General features: G+C 38.9%; 1 pseudogene; it reads left to right on the forward strand.

Annotated features, from left to right (window-relative positions):
- Positions 1-24: 24 nt before the first annotated feature.
- Positions 25-15,623, forward strand: LOC115969931 (annotated as a pseudogene).
- Positions 15,624-15,969: the final 346 nt, after the last annotated feature.

Below are 15,969 nucleotides of genomic sequence, written 5' to 3' on the forward strand. Positions count from 1 at the left end.
GTCATCTACATAGACTTCCACATTCTGCTTAATCTACGGACGAAACATGTGGTTAACCAATCTCTGATATGTCACCCTCGCATTCTTTAAACCAAAGGGCATCACCTTATAATAGAACAAGCCTTGACTGGTGACAAAGGATGTATTCTCTTGGTCTACCTCATCCATCCTTATCTAATTGTATCTTGAGAAAGCATCCATGAAGCTAAGCAACTTGTGCCCCGCAGTGGAATCTACCAACTGGTCAATGCGTGGCAGTGGGTAGCTATCCTTGGGGCAAGCCTTGTTTAGATCGATGAAATCTACACACATTCTCCACTTGCCGTTTACTTTCTTGACCATTACTACATTGGCTAACCAATCCGGATAGTACATTTCTCGGATAAACTTCGCGACAATTAACTTTTGAACTTCGTCTTTGATAGCATTATCTCTCTCAAGGGCAAACACCCTCTTCTTTTGTCGTACCGGCTTGGAGGAAGGGCATACATTCAGACGGTGGGTAATGACACTAGGATTTATACTCGGCATGTCCTCATAACTCCAAGCAAACACATCAATATTTTTCTTCTGAAATTGGACGAGATCCTTCTTAATCTTCTCGTTAAGATTTACTCCGACCCTGGTACACCTCTCAGGATTATTTTCATCCAAGGAAATATCTTCCAATGCTTTGGTAGGCTCTGCTACAACTCTCTTTTCTTCAATATTCATGGTCTAAACTTGTTCTTCCATGGCCAACATGGCGAGGTAACATTCTTTTGCTGCTAGTTGGTCTCCTTATACTTGTCCTACTCCGTGTTCTATTGGAAACTTGACTGATAAGTGCTAGGTAGATGTAACAACCTTCCAACTATTTAAAGTTGGTCTTCCAATTATGGCGTTGTATGAAGATGAACAATCTACTACAAGGAAGTTCACATCCTTGGTAATTTGTTGCGGGTATGCCCCCACTACCACTGATAATGAAATAGTACCCAGAGGTTGTACCTTCATTCCACTAAAACCTACTAGGGGGGAGTTTACTAGACGGAGTTGGTCTCGCCCTAACCTCATCTGCTGAAAAGCTGGATAATATAAAATGTATGCCAAGCTTCCGTTGTCCACTAGCACTCTTTTGGTTGTGTAGTCAACAATAAGCAAGGTGATGACGATAGCATCATCGTGAAGGTGATGAATTCTCTCAGCATCTTCGTCCGTGAAGGTGATCGCTTGCTCGTCTGTGGACCTTGCCCTTGGTGATCGTCCAGAAAGTTGGACGCTCTGCATCACCTTCAAGTATGCTTTCTTGGACTTGGACAACTGGCCTGTCGAACTTCCCCCTATGATGACTCTTATCTCTCCGAGCGGTGGTCGCAATGATTCTTCTATCTTCCCTGTCAATTTCTTGTCCTTGTGGTCTCGTCCAAGGAAATTGCTCAACTTCCCTTACCTTATGAGATTCTCAATCTGCTGCTTTAAATCAAAACACTCGTCTGTATCATGCCCATGATCCCTATGGAAGCGACAATGCTTATTCCTATTGCGCTTATTGGGATCTCCCTTCATTTTTTTTGGCCACTTCAAGGAAGGATCATTCTTGATCTGCATAAGAACCTGCTCTAGTGGCATGTTCAAAGGGGTATATTGTTGATTTCGTGCTAAAGAGCCAGGCTTCTTATTATCTCGGTCTTTCCTTTCTTCCGTCCGTCCCTTCTTTGGACGAGAGCCTTGCTCAGGATGTTGATTGGGGTTTGCTTCTATTCTCTCAGATCTCTTCCTCTTCTTAGCTATGATCACGTCTTCTGCATTCATAAAATTTTGGGCCTAGTGGATGACTTCAGCCATGGACTGAGGCTATTTTTCATAGAGTTTATGTATGAAAAAATCAGAATTAACCCCGTTATGGAAGGCCGCCAACAAAAGCTTGTCATCTACCTCGTCCACGCTCAGGGCTTTTCTGTTGAAATAGTTGATGAATGATCGTTGGCTCTCATTCTCTCCTTGTTCTATGGTTAACAAGCTGGATGAGGAACGCTTGTGTCTCTGTCCCCCAATGAAGTTGTTAACAAACAACTTGCTCAACTCCTCGAAAGAACTTACCGAATTCGGGGGTATTTTACTGAACCAGACTCGTGCCGAACCTTTAAGGGTGGTAGGGAAGGCTCTACACATGATTTCATCAGGGACCCCTTGAAGGTGCATTGTAGTCTTGAAAGTAGCAATGTGATCAAACGGGTCACGCGTTCCATCATACGAGTCTAGAGAAGACAACTTGAACTTTGATGGTAGAGGGTGACCATTGATGGAAGTCGTAAAGGGGGAGTCAGTTTTGTGGACCAAATCTTCTATAGGATTCGCCCTTCTCATGTTCTCTTTCATTTCCTCCATGACTTTCTTCATTTGGTCCATCTCCTCTTTCAAGTGTGGTACCGTTCGTGAAGTGGTGCCTCTTAACTGGCTTCCAATTTCAGTATTTTCTCTATCATCATGACTCTGTGTTTGTCCTCCTTCTTCGCGCTCTTCACGTGTCTGCCTTCTCAGATTAATCTCCATTTTTAATTCTTGATTTTGGCGAGTCAACTCCGCCATTGCAACCGCCATAGATTGCACATGTTGGACAGATGAAGTCTGCATGACCGGTGTAGATTGGCGATCGCGATGGGGGTTGCTTGAAGCGTCTCTGATTCCCTGATGACTTGGGCTAGTTGCTTTTGATCTGGTTCGAACCATTCAACCTTTTGTCACGGAAAAGAAAATTGCAAAACAATCGCTTTTCCCACAGACGGCGCCAACTGATGATTCCTTGGAAATCAGTAGGTCGAAAGTCTTGAGCGCTGATGATCTTAGAGCTTAAGCCTGAAAATACAAATACTAAGTCAGAGGAGACCGGTGGAGGCCGGCCAAAAGTCCTCCGATGATAAAGTTAGTGGATTTGTGATTCCAAGTAAGAAGGAAGTATTTTGTAAAAAGTGTCCAAATGAATACCTTTCCGAAGAAGAACCCTTATATAGTGTTTATCAAAGGTAGTTATCTCTCCAATCGTTGTAGAGTTCGGGGAATCCGCAGGTAACTTCCATAACTACCAAGGAAGTTATATCTTTTGGGATTCGTCTTCTGAAACCAGTGAGCTCGTCTGACCAACTTTATGGATGGACGAGCTTACCTTTCGACGACTAAGCCGTATGCCATCCATCACTTCCTTAGAACGAGCTATATGGATGAGTATTTGAGTTGGAGCATTTTTATAACACCATCAACTATGAAGCTTGACTGATCAAAAGATAGGTTCGACCGATCAAAAATTGTGTTTTGCAGAATTTAAATCAAGCCCAAGCCTACGAAAACATTTAGAATTTCAGTCCAACATTATTAGGTATAAAAGGAAAACCCTAATCACGTTTTAGAAGCTCTTGGAAGACTTGTGAGTTACTCCTGTGAGATTTGTGAGGTTTCTATACCTTCTAACTCTACAAGCGTCTACTGGAACGATATCTACAATCAAGAACTGGTGGAAACAAGTTATAAAGATCTATTACTGATGATGATCTGAAACTTTTGAGTCGGATCTCAAAGTCACAAACGTGAGAGTTTTTGTTCAACAAATTTAAGATAGAAGAGTCCGTGGAGTTAGAGCTATACGTGGTCGTGTTAGTAAGTTCTATAAGAGGTAGCTTTAGATTTATGGTTTAAATCTATTGTAAACTTCCATTCTATCATAGTGAATTTGTTTACTTTGAGGATAGTTAGGTTAAATCATTTCCAGGTTTTTTACCTTAAAACGGTTGGTTTCATTAGTTTTCCTGAGTCATCATATTACTGTCTTCTTTACTTTTTCACACTTAGTAATATGTTTGCATGTGTTTAACCTAAATCTCATAATTAACCTAAGTAACTACTTGACTAATTCATTAGCTTAAACTAATATGTTTTAAAAATGGGTCTAAACAGACCAAACACTTTTCATTTATTTATATTTTGTTAATACTAAATTGATGCTAGTTTTTATTATTATTAATTTAGTCTTGAATTATAGTATTTTTTTAAATTCCTAAATTACAAAAATCTTTTGTTCATGATTTGACCCCTTAAAAGATGAAATTTTGGTTCCATCCGTATATTGATTGATAGGATTTTATATACTGGGGTTTATAATCCCATCATATACAATTTCCTATAAGAATATCAATTATTTTAATTAAACACAAGGTAAAACAAAATTATTTATTTATTTTTTGAGAAATAAACACATACACACACAAAGGGGGAAGATTCTAATACAAAAGTGCATCACAAGAGAGAGTGTGAAAAGTTATACTATGCACAACACATTCTCTTTAACTCTTTGGCAATGTTGGACAAGGTGCTTGCACTTCCCCAAATGAACTTTGTCTTTTGAACTTATGAGATCTTTCTTTTCACAAGAAAAAAAAAAAAAAAAAAAACCTTATGAGATCTACATGTGTATAGAAAATATGCAAAAGTTTTTTCCCTATAAAATATATATAATGAAAGTCTTACGACTTCCAAAAAAAAAGTTACTAGGAATATGCTCATCCTAAGTCCCCTCCATATATATATATATATATATATATATGTGTGTGTGTGTGTGTGTGTGTGTTTTAACTCAAAGAAAGAATGTAAATGCATTCGAGCACTAGAGTACACTGGAACAACTAATCCACACCTAGTCCTTGCTCTTTACACTGCTATCAACCTAACATTGTTTTCTTTAGGGGCTGGGCTGGGATAGGTGATATCATACCAAACCATATGTAACAAACTGGAACCTAGTAGTGGTTGAATTCTTGAAACCACTAGCAGCCTAGCACAGAGAGCTTAGGCTTATATTTATCAATGGGCAAAGTTTAGGTATAAAATTGGTTGTAGCTTAAGATTATAACCTTGCTCAATATCATTAATATTACTACATATTTTAAAAATCTAACCGTTGAATTGTATGTTCTTTACACTCTTAATACATATGTCAAATTTTGTGATATTGGATATTATTTACTATATGATCTATAAGATTATATTTTATGCATAATTTTAAACAACAAAAACTTGCAATTTAAACAATTGATTAATGACATAGCTATTGATCTTTAATTTTCTGGAAATTTTGCAAGCGTGGAGGATATAAGAAGAATGTAATCCAATGGTGAATTTGTCAAAATTCACATTCAATAAAAAGATATTAAAGTTGTAGTCTTAAGATACAACCAATTTTATAGTCAAACTTTGTCCTCAATGGATTTTTATGTAAGAGAGAGCAGGAGGTGATTCAAAACATTACACATTAAATTATCTATATTACTACATTTCATTAAAATATTAAATTTTTATGATTTTTTAAATTATTTCTTTTTCTTTAAACATAACAATAGCTATCTACTCTGTTTATTCTTCCTCAAGATACAATTAAAAAAAAAAAAAAAAAAACTAAATGTAAAACCAATAGTGACAATGTAAATAACAACCATGAATTTTTGTAAAACTTTGCATGTTTTAATATGGATGAATTTTTGGCTAAAAAAACTAAATAGATAAATTGTGGGCTTGATTGGCTAAAATGCAATACTATTTCTATTCCATCGAGTGCTAATGCTAGTGCTCTAATATTAATTACTACTTTCATCATCACGCTCACCAGTAAAATAGTATTTCTTGCTTTGGTCAGAATATGATGGTAATTGAAAATCTCACCAAACCAATAATAGAGGAGGAAAAATCATCCAATATGTAATCAGCTGCCACGGACTTTGTACTTTCTGTTTCCATGGACTTTTGCCAGGATTAAGAATTCTCATTCAGCCGGAAAAAAAATGGTTTAGGAATGGAGTTCCTGGTTTGATTAGCTTACAATGTAAGCGTTCTAGAAAGAAAATTGGGACATACCTTCCTTCCAAATGCCGATATGAACTATTCTTTCAAATGCCAATATATATGTATATATAAATGAATCAGAGGAGGCCTGTGGAGTATTGCTTGCTCTATCTCCTCCTTGTTCTTGATCATATCACCATCCTCCCCCATCATGGCAGCGATCAAAGTCCATGAAAACGCTGTCTCAACAACTACAATGCGAGTTCTCTCTACCCTCTATGAGAAAGAGCTAGACCATGAGTTTGTTATTGTATACTTGAGAGCTGGTGAACATATATATAGAAAAGAACAAATCCTGTCCCGCAATGTAAGAAAACTAAAAACGTTCATGTATCTCAACTCTTTTAGGATCAAGTAAGAAAAAAAAAATGCCTTTTCCAATCCTTCCATTTCTTGTAAGCCAATTGTTCATTATTATAATCTAGAAGAAACGACAATGAATAGGTTCAATTATTTTTATTATTATTATAATAATTTTGAATCTGTAAGGTTGAATTTATTCAACCATCTAATTGGCTTTATTCCGTGCCAAATTTGCTTGTAATTCAGCATTTAGTAACCCTGTATTTAGGTGGGTTTGATGTAAGGGTAGTGAGTGAGATAGAGTGAAGTTTGCTCAAGAGTGTGCAAGAAAACAGAGTGTCGCGGCTGGGTCTCGCGGGTGACTCGCGGCTTCAAGCCGCCAGAAGCAACCTCACGTGCCAAGCATGCTGGAAGGTGAACAGTCTGCTAGCTGGAGCACTACAGGACAAAACAGGACAACTGGCCATACGGTTATCTCGCGACTGGATCTCGCGACTTAGTAAAGCCGCGAGGTCAAGCCGCGAGCCACCCCTGTTTTGTAGAATTCTGACGTTTCACATTCCTCTCCACTCCAGTATAAATACCCCTATTACCCACGATTGAAAGAGAGCTTCCAGAGAGAATTTTGAGAGAGAAACCCTAAAGAAAAACCAGATTGTTTCACCCACAATCTCTACCTTAGAATCTCTTCAAATTCCTCAACTCTCTTCCTCTCCATTGTCAAATCCTTGAGAGGCATTATACCAAACTAGGTTCTCACCATCATCATCATTGTGAGTCTGTTGTTTGGATTTCTGGGAAGCAGTTAGGAAGGAACCAATCTTCATTGGTTGATGCTACGGTCAAGTAGCGGAATCCGGAAAGCTAGAAAAGAAAAAGGTTCGGCGCAACCTCGTTGGAGCAAGAAGCTTGGAGGGCTTAGGTGCACTGGGTAGATTAGGCTTGGAGGGTCTATTGCTGTCCTTGTATCCCAACTATATTTTCTAGTGGATTGATTACCGCTTGGAGGGCGGCGGAGAGGTTTTTCGCCGAGGACTTCGGTTTCCTCTTCGATAACACATCGCGTGTTGTCTTTGTGTTTGCATCTTCCTTCCTTTATCTTTGCCTTTAAATTATCTGCTGTGGATTTTATTTTGTTATGGCTTAGATAGTATTTAATCAATTTCGTATGATAGCATATGTTAAGTTTCCGCACACTAGTTGTTTGACATATTACTTGAATTGATTAAGTTGTTATTTGGGGGTCTAAACGTTCAAAGGTGTTTTTACACGTTTTTGAACTTTCATTTGGTATCAGAGCGGGTACACTAATCTTGGTTTCATTACCATTGTGTGATCCTTGACTCCCTTTTGAGATGGATAGGTCTCAATCCCTAAATGCACCTCCATATTTTGATGGTAGTAATTATGCTTTTTGGAAGGTTCGAATGAGAGCTTTTCTGTGTTCTATTGATGAATCCGTTTGGGATGCTGTTGAGATTGGTTGGACCAAACTAGAGGCAGCAAAATCCACATGGGATAAGGCAGCACTTGCTGCATCTAATGTTAACAGTAAAGCACTCAATGCTATTTTCTGTGGTGTGTCTCCAGATGAATTTCACAGGATTTCTCATATTACCGTGGCCAAAGAAGCATGAGAGATTTTGGAAACTACCTATGAAGGCACGAAGAAAGTGAAAGACACCAAGTTACAAATGCTGACCACTCGGTTTGAGGAGCTCAAAATGAGTGAGGATGAGTCTTTTGACTCTTTCTATGGGAAGTTAAATGAAATGGTTGTCAGCAAGTTCAACTTGGGGGAGAAAACGGAGGACTCGAAGATTGTAAGAAAGATCCTTCGATCATTGCCGGAAAGTTTTCGAGCTAAAGTGACAGCAATAGAAGAGAGCAAGGACCTTGATGACATCAAAGTGCAAGAGCTGGTTGGTTCTCTGCAGACTTATGAGATGTCGCTGCCCAATCAACGGAAGAGTAAATCTCTTGCTCTAAAGACCATTAATGAGAAGGTAGAAGATCAAGACTTATCGGGAGAAGATGTGGTTGACAAAGATGTTGCATACCTTGTCAAGAATTTCAAAAAGTTTTTGAAATTCAAAAATAATGGCAAATTTGATGATAGAAGAAAATTCCAAAGTTCTGGAAGGGAGAAAAGGGAATTCAAAAGGAAAGATGGAAAAGAATCCCAACCTACACAAGGTGTCACTTGTTTCGAATGTAACGGGCATGGACACTTCAAAAAGGAATGTCCGAATTATTTGAAATCGAAAGGTAAAGTGTATGCCACGACCTTGAGTGACTCGGATTCGTCTGACTCAGAGTCTGAAGAGAGCTGTGATGGAGAGGGGAACTATTCAGCTTTTATGACTATTGCTCATGTTGAGTCGTCAGATGAACTGAATCTGCTTGTGCAAGACCTTGGAGAACATAGTGATGATGGATCACTAGGAATTGTTGAAGAATCGGATGCCGAAGAAGATGGAAGCAACGCGAATCTTCAGGAGAATTATAACTTACTTTTGGAAAAGTCCGGGGAATACACAAGGGTGGCCAAGGCTGCTGTGAGAAAAATGAAGAAGGTTGAGGAGGACTACAAAAGTCTCCTAATCCGATATAGGGAGGCCAAGTGTGAGATAGAAACTCTGAATGGAGAGTTGTCCGAAGCTTACACAAAAGTAAGGTTTCTTGAGAGTGAGGTTGTGCAAGCTAATGCTAAAGTAGAGAGGGTTACCACCAAGAAGCTAGATGATGTTATATCATCTCAAAAGAGCTTTTCAGACAAATCCGGATTGGGATATACCGGAGGAGGTAGTTCGTCTGGAAATATCACAAAAGAAGTAAAGTTTGTAAAGGCCAAAGATCAAGTTGTAGCTGACTCTACTGGTGAAAAGCTCGAGGTGAAGGAGAAGAAGAATTTGGTGAACCAACGGATGTTAAATCATCACAATCAGTTAGCAGGCAGGTCTGAATCTCGTGCCAAGTCACGTCCTCGACCCCAAAGAGGTCCTAGAGGAACTTATGTGTGCCACTACTGCGGACTTCAAGGGCATACTCGACCAAATTGCCAAAAGCTGAGAGCAAAGAATAGTGCAACCCCTCAAAGGTCAGGAGGACCTAGAAATGAGAGAAGAAGTTGGGCTGGAGATCAATCTAGAGATCAGAATGGTGATCCCGGAATGATGAACGTGATGAAGATGATTGGTGCATTCACCAACTGCTTGGAAAGCTTCTCACGAAGGTTTGAAAGCCCTAACTCCCGTACCCAATCCTATAAGGAAATCACCCCAAACGCAAGTGACGTGAGGGTGAATAAGGGTACTCATGCATAAGCATTACAACATGTCCATGCATCAATACTTCCTATGCTTTGTGACTATGTTTGATTGTTTTGCTTGCTATTTTTGCTGATTGGTTGTTTGTTTGTCTTTTTGTACATTTCTTTAATTTTGTCTTATCGATCTTTTTGTTTCTTGTGTCAAAAATCCAAAAATCACTTAAAAAATAGAAAATCAAAAAGCTTGATTGACTTTGTTGAGTTTTTGTCTCAAAACTTGTTTTGCCGTGTACCTTTGTGCTAATGGCTTTGTGCATTTTCGAGCATTGCTTGTATTTATGCACTTATATTACTGTGGGAAAAATCTTGAAATCTTTGTGATTGTTGTAAATAGATCTTCAAACTTGTCATGAATGATTAGTGAATGGTTTTGTTGATCTTGAGACTTGCATAGACTTGTGTCTATATATCTTCCCACTCTTTATTTTTGTTTTGCTAAAAAGAGCTCTCCAATTGTAAATCTCCAAATGAAAAGAGATATTGAGCTGCAAAAGTCTGTCGCACACTCTAGTATTTGACTAGGAAAAATGGTAAGCGACCTTATATTGAAGTGAATGTTTATTCAAAAAGCCAAAGGCTTATTCATTGAAGTGAAATATCAAATATCACTCTCACAATGAGAGGTGATTGACTCAAAAGATCAAAAAGATCAAATGTTATGATTGAAAGTGGAGTCAAATGTAAAACTCCAAATCATGTTATCAAGTTTATGTGGGAGGTCATATATACATATTTCTGTAATTGAGATGGGTCACATGATCTAGTGCTAATTGTGTATGCCTTGGTTGAATTGATCATTGAAGCTTCACATTAGACGAAGGACTATCTCATTGTTGATATCCACACACAACACACAAGTTTATGTTCAATAAATGCCATATTCATTTGTGTGATTGTACTTGATGAAATGTGTTTTCACATGCTCAATCTTTGTTGATTCAAGCACAAAAAGATTTTTGAGTGTTTTAGGTGTTTTTGGAAAGTATTTTGTTTGAAAAATCTGAAAATTTCAAAAACCTGTTTTGCCCTGTTTTGGTGGCTCAGTCGCGGGTATGTCAAGTCGCGAGCCTCAGTCGCGTCTGCGCGGGTAATTTTTGGCGACTTGTTCGCGAGTGGAAGGTCCAGTCGCGAGGTTACTCAGAGATTTTCGCGGCTCAGCTCGCGACTCACTCGCGGGTAGACCTTCCAGTCGCGAAAAACACTTAGAAAAATTTTCAAATTTTTGGTCTTGTGTGTTTTGGCGGCTTAAGCTGGCGACTATGTGGCGACTTCTTCCAGTCGCGAAAATCGCGTGTCTTACAGAAATAAGAGCAGTTTTTAAATCATTTTCAGTTTTTCCCTCGAATTTTTGTGACTGTTCATCTTCTCCCTCCCAAACACTCCGTGCTCTCATTTCCAATCTCCATTGTTGCACACTTGTAGCTCAAAATCTTCACATCACAGGTATGGGTTTTCAGTTTTCCACTCTTTTCTACTTGATTTTGTGTTTTTCCCTTTGATCTTTCGCATATATTTGTGTTTTAGAAATGGGTTTGTGTTTCGGAATTTGCTCCTTGTTCACGCTTAGATTGCGAATGCTGCTGCTAGAATATGATTTGTTCTTAGTTGTTTCACTATTACTCTTCATTCTATGCTTAGCTATGTGATTCTTTGATTTTCACTGTTCTTTGAGCTGTTGAGTTGTTTCAATTTTTTTTGGGGTTGTGAGTTTAATGTGCTAAATATGCCTGCTCTTTTGTGTTAATCTTTTGGGAGCATATGTGTGCTTCACAATACTGTTTATGTGTCATATCATTTTCAGTTTTTGTCTCATTGACATATAACTGCCTTTAAGTTAGTTTCTATATCTGATGCTGTTATGTGTATTTCCTATCTTAGGCTTGCTTTTCCATGTGATTGATCTAAATAGCCTGTGTTTAAATGCTTCAAGTTCAGTTGTATGGATGATATCTCTTTGATAATTACATGAGACTAACTTGTTTTACTCGTATATTGCTCTGTATTGTTGTGGCCTCTTCTGATTGATCACAGATGGCTCCCTCACCTCCTAAGAAGAAAACTACTGCGAAGAAAGCTGACAAAAGGTTGAAAATGGATTCTAAGCTTTTTAGGTCAGTTCATCACTTTGAGAGATACAGGGATAACTTCTTGAGTGCAGGAATTATTCAAGAGAGATTTGTTGATTTGGAGGATTTAAGACAAACCTTTATCCCCAGTTGTTTTGAAGGTAGAGGATGGGAAAAACTTCTGAGTGATTTCCCTGTAGTTTGTGAAGCCCTGATTAGGGAATTTTACTCAAATGCTGTGATAAAGGAGAATGAGTTAAGCTGCTGGGTTAGAGGGAAAAAATTCATTGTAGATGCTCATGTCATAGATGAGGCATTAGGACTTGAAGGATTAGATGATGAGGAGTTTATCAACTACAAGGATAGGAGTGTATCCATTGAAACAGTTCAACAAAGGATAGGTGGGCAGAGAGAAGGAAAATGTTTGAATACCACTGCCTTTCCAGTGGACATGAGGTGCCTAACAATCATCATGATGTTTAACCTCTATCCCATTAAGAAGTTGACTACCATCAATTGTGCTAGAGCAATCTTTCTAATGGATCTCAAAGAAAAGAACTTCATAGACATAAGTTCCCACATATATGACATCATTGTGGATGAGACAAGAACAACCTCTAGGTCAAAACTGATCTTTCCCAGTTTGCTTATGAGGATTTTTAGAAGGAAGGGTGTTCCTATCCCACAAGACATCAGTCCCATGTCCACACCTTCTGCAATTAACAGGCTTACCTGCAAAAGGATAAGTGTTAGACTTCCAGGAGAAGAAGATGAAGGTGATGAAGGAGAAGGTGTCCCAATGGAGACTGAAGCAGAGGCAGCCGGGCATCCATCAACCTCAACACCCAGGAGGAGTGGCAAAAGACCCAGAGCATCAACTTCTTCAGATACTCCTCCAGATGCTTTCCAAATCATTCTGGAAAGACTTGATGGGATCAGAGAAATCCAGACTGAGCACTCTGAGAGGATGAAAGCTATGCAGGATCAGATTGATGTTTTGTCTGCAAAACTTGACAGCTTCACCACTCAGCCTGAACACTGACCATTTGGCCATTCCTGACAAAAAGGGGGAGATGTTTCTGTTGAGGATGGACTGAGAAGCAGAAGAGCAGCCCTTAAGGGGGAGTAATGTGTTGAGGGGGAGTCATGTTTTAAGTACTTTTAGTGGTTTATGGGTTTGATACACTATGTTTTTGGTGTATTGTTTCTAACTCTTAACTTATACTCTTGGTTTAAAGTTTAATATATTTTGATGATGTTTTTCAGGATGTTTGTGTTTTGTACCCATGTGCTTATGTAAACTTTTAGGGTTATGTTTTTATGCATAGTTTGTAGGCTTTATGGTTTGTACCTTGCTTAGTGCAGCCTTTATGCTATGTTGAAATCAGTACTTTAATCTAAATGGCATGCTTTTTAGTTTATGTACTGTCACTCTTGTGCCCTTGTAGGATTGTTCCTAGATGCATATGCCTTGTGTGATATGCATTGGTTGAGTGTTGTGCATACAAGTGTCTTGCCTTGTGCTTGTTAACTTGTATGTTCTTGTGTTCATTCCAAGTGTGAATGAGCACTGTGATCACTACCTTGTGGTGTTCACTTGGTTGATCAAGTCATGGTTTGTTTCATAACTCCATCTTTGCTTGATCAAATATTGCCTGTTTCATATGCATTTTATAATTTTCTGCTTACAATGATCATGGTGTATTGTTGTGTTTCAGGAGTATTATGTTCATATGATTCAAGTGCTTCACAGCTTCTAGAGTTAGGTGTGAGTGAGTTTTGTTCAACTGTTCCCAACTCACATGTTAAGTCTAGAGTCTGTTTTAGGGTTTTGTCACGGAATAGCCAAAGGGGGAGATTGTAAGGTTGAATTTATTCAACCATCTAATTGGCTTTATTCCGTGCCAAATTTGCTTGGCAATTCAGCATTTAGTAACCCTGTATTTAGGTGGGTTTGATGTAAGGGTAGTGAGTGAGATAGAGTGAAGTTTGCTCAAGAGTGTGCAAGAAAACAGAGTGTCGCGGCTGGGTCTCGCGGGTGACTCGCGGCTTCAAGCCGCCAGAAGCAACCTCACGTGCCAAGCATGCTGGAAGGTGAACAGTCTGCTAGCTGGAGCACTACAAGACAAAACAGGACAACTGGCCATACGGTTATCTCGCGACTGGATCTCGCGACTTAGTCAAGCCGCGAGGTCAAGCTGCGAGCCACCCCTGTTTTGTAGAATTCTGACGTTTCACATTCCTCTCCACTCCAGTATAAATACCCCTATTACCCACGATTGAAAGAGAGCTTCCAGAGAGAATTTTGAGAGAGAAACCCTAAAGAAAAACCAGATTGTTTCACCCACAATCTCTACCTTAGAATCTCTTCAAATTCCTCAACTCTCTTCCTCTCCATTGTCAAATCCTTGAAAGGCATTATACCAAACCAGGTTCTCACCATCATCATCATTGTGAGTCTGTTGTTTGGATTTCTGGGAAGCAGTTTGGAAGGAACCAATCTTCATTGGTTGATGCTACGGTCTAGTAGCGGAATCCGGGAAGCTAGAAAAGAAAAAGGTTCGGCGCAACCTCGTTGGAGTAAGAAGCTTGGAGGGCTTAGGTGCACTGGGTAGATTAGGCTTGGAGGGTCTATTGCTGTCCTTGTATCCCAACTATATTTTCTAGTGGATTGATTACCGCTTGGAGGGCGGCGGAGAGGTTTTTCGCCGAGGACTTCGGTTTCCTCTTCAATAACACATCGCGTGTTGTCTTTGTGTTTGCATCTTCCTTCCTCTATCTTTGCCTTTAAATTATCTGCTGTGGATTTTATTTTGTTATGGCTTAGATAGTATTTAATCAATTTCGTATGATAGCATATGTTAAGTTTCCGCACACTAGTTGTTTGACATATTGCTTGAATTGATTAAGTTGTTATTTGGAGGTCTAAACGTTCAAAGGTGTTTTTACACGTTTTTGAACTTTCAGAATCAAACATTTCCTTGTCTATATATGCAGCCATTTGGTCAAGAACCAGCTTTTGAAGATGGAGATCTCAAGCTCTTCGGTAAGTGTATATGCAGCTTGCAGACATTAGTTATACTGTTATAATTTACCTCATTTTCGGACAGGCGAAAGAGACGAGGCAAAAGTGACTGGAATATATCCTAAACATTAATATATTTCAATCAACTTCCATTTTCTATCATTAAGTTGATTCAGTAGTTTATCACTCTATTTTCTGCCAATTTAAACCGTTAATAGAGGTAGTTTGGTGGTAGGAAGCTCTTGTGACTCGTTACACTGTGAGTTTCAAAATTGTGAATTTAAGTGACAAGACTTATATTGTGCAAATGGTCCCACACTATTCATAATAAAGTTTAAATTTAAGTAAACTAGGGGTAATGACCAAATTTGCAAGTCCTTTTGTGGGTTTGGTATTATGGATTTAAGCGGCAAGTCTTATTATTGCATAAGTGGCTCACACCATACATGACAGGATTTAAGTTTAAGTAAGCCAGGGTAGTGACCACATCTGCAATTTTTTTTTTTTTTCATTAAAAAAAAATTAATGGATGGGTAATTAGTATGATCCTCATGCTTTCTCACCTTTTGTAATTCAGAATCAAGGGCAATTACTAAATACATTGCCTATGAGTATACTGACAAGGGAACCCAGCTGATATACCAAGACTCTTAAGGAGATGGCAATTGCATCAGTTTGGATGGAGGTTGAGGCTCTACAGTACTACCTAATAGCTACAACTCTAGGCATGGAGCTGGCGTACAAGCCAGTAGTTTATGGCATTAGTACAAACGCAGCAGTTGTGGAGGAAAATGAACCTAAGCTAGCTAAGGTCCTTGATATCTATGAGAGTCGATTGGCATAGTCAAAATACTTGGGAGGTGATTGCTTCACCCCGGCGGATTTGCACCATTTACCCACTATACATTACCTGTTGGGGACACAAGCTAAAAAGCTCTTTGATTCTCGCCCCTATGTGAGTGCTAGGGTAGCAAACATCACAGCAAGGCCAGCTTGGTTAAAGGTACTTGCCTTGCAAAGCAAACAGTAAGGAATGGACTGTTACCAACTACTCTCTGGTCATTTGTCTCTGATAGTTTTTAGACCCCTTAAACAATTGATTAAACCTAGGTAATTAGCCAAGTTGTTACTTAGTCCAGTTAAACAAGTCTAGGTTAACACAAAATAAAAGATCAAATCATGCAAAGCAGCGGAAAATAAATAACACAAGATATGATCACCCAGGAAACCAAACCGGTAAAAACCTGGGGAGGATTTGACCTAGCTATCCTCAAGGTAAACTTGAATCCACTATCTTGAAAGAATCGAAGTTCATACAATAAGACTTACAAGCCCCCACGCTCGACTTCTTATTGCTACCAACCAGTAGAACTTAC

This window comes from Quercus lobata, chromosome 12, assembly GCF_001633185.2.
Source record: "Quercus lobata isolate SW786 chromosome 12, ValleyOak3.0 Primary Assembly, whole genome shotgun sequence".
Taxonomy (NCBI): Eukaryota; Viridiplantae; Streptophyta; class Magnoliopsida; order Fagales; family Fagaceae; genus Quercus; species Quercus lobata.